Consider the following 1,782-nt stretch of genomic DNA (forward strand, 5'->3'; position numbering starts at 1 on the left):
TATATATATTCTCCGAATTCTCCGAATTCTCCCACACCTTTCTCACCTTGCAAGTTTGAACTTACAGGTTGCAGTGCCCAGACTAGTTGCGCAAGGCATGACTTATCCGGAAAGGGTAAACCGACACAACATCAGTCGATTAAAACAAGCCATCATGAATGGGCCAGAGACTCATCCAGGAGCCACACACGTGGAGTACACATCAATTAGTAAGTATCCTTTACACTTCAATTAGTAAGTATCCTTGCGTACACATCAATTAGTAAGCATCCTTTACACATCAGTTAGTAAGTATCCTTGAGTACACATCAATTAGTAAGTGTCCTTTACACATCAATTAGTAAGTATCCTTGAGCACACTTCAATTAGTAAGCATCCTTTACACACCAATTAATAAGTATAATTGAGTACACATCAATTAGTGAGCATTCTTTACACATCAATTAGTAAGTATCCTTGAGTACACATCAATTAGTAAGCATCCTTTACACATCAATTAGTAAGCATCCTTGAGTACACATCAATTAGTGAGCATCCTTTACACATCAATTAGTAAGTATCCTTTACACGTCAGTTAGTAATCATCCTTGAGTACACATCAATTAGTAAGCATCCTTTACTCATCAATTAGTAAGTATCCTTGAGTACACATCAATTAGTAAGCATCCTTTACACTTCAGTTAGTAAGTATCCTTGAGTACACATCAATTAGTAAGCATCCTTTACACATCGATTAGTAAGTATCCTTGAGTACACATCAGTTAGTAAGTATCCTTTACATATCAATTAGTAAGCATCCTTTACACATCAATTAGTATGTATCCTTGAGTACACATCAATTAGTACGCATCCTTTACACATCAATTAGTAAGCATCCTTTACACATCAAATAGTAAGTATCTTTTACACATCAAATAGTAAGCATCCTTTACACATTAATTAATAAGTATCCTTTACACTTCAATTAGTAAGTATCCTTGAATACACATCAATTAGTAAGTATCCTTTACACTTCAATTAGTAAGTATCCTTGAGTACACATCAATTAGTAAATATCCTTTAGTACACATCAATTAGTAAGTATCCTTTACACTTCAATTAGTAAGTATCCTTGAGTACACATCAATTAGTAAATATCCTTTAGTACACATCAATTAGTAAGTATCCTTTACACATCAATTAGTAAGTATCCTTGAGTACACACCAATTAGTAAGCACCCTTGGCATATCCTTTACGTTGTACGGGGTGGATGTATGCGAGACGTAGATTGTCATGCATACACGAATAGGTTGTTTAGGTTTGCTAGGTGAGGCCTAAGAGTTGCCGGGGTTGTGGCTTGTGTGCAAATGATTGCATATGATATGATTTATACCAAATATGTCCATGTGCTTATATATATGTAGGCGACCATGTGCGTGGGTTATAGCTTGTGTGCAAATGATTACAAAACGTATCATTTGTGTGGTAGGATAGTGTGCGACGAGACGAGATTGGGATTGCTGAAACGTGAATGTGATTCACGTGTATGGGTAATCAATACCCGAGGTAGACAGCCACTATTCCATTTGCATTATAGATGACCCCTATATATATATATATATATATATTATATATATATATATATATATATATATATATATATATATATATATATATATATATATATATATATATATATATATATATATATATATATATATATATATATATATATATATATATATATATATATATATATAGTATATATAGTACTATATATATAGTATACGTATACTAGTACT

This window comes from Sphaeroforma arctica (assembly GCF_001186125.1).
Source record: "Sphaeroforma arctica JP610 unplaced genomic scaffold supercont1.3340, whole genome shotgun sequence".
In the NCBI taxonomy this organism is placed as follows: domain Eukaryota; class Ichthyosporea; order Ichthyophonida; genus Sphaeroforma; species Sphaeroforma arctica.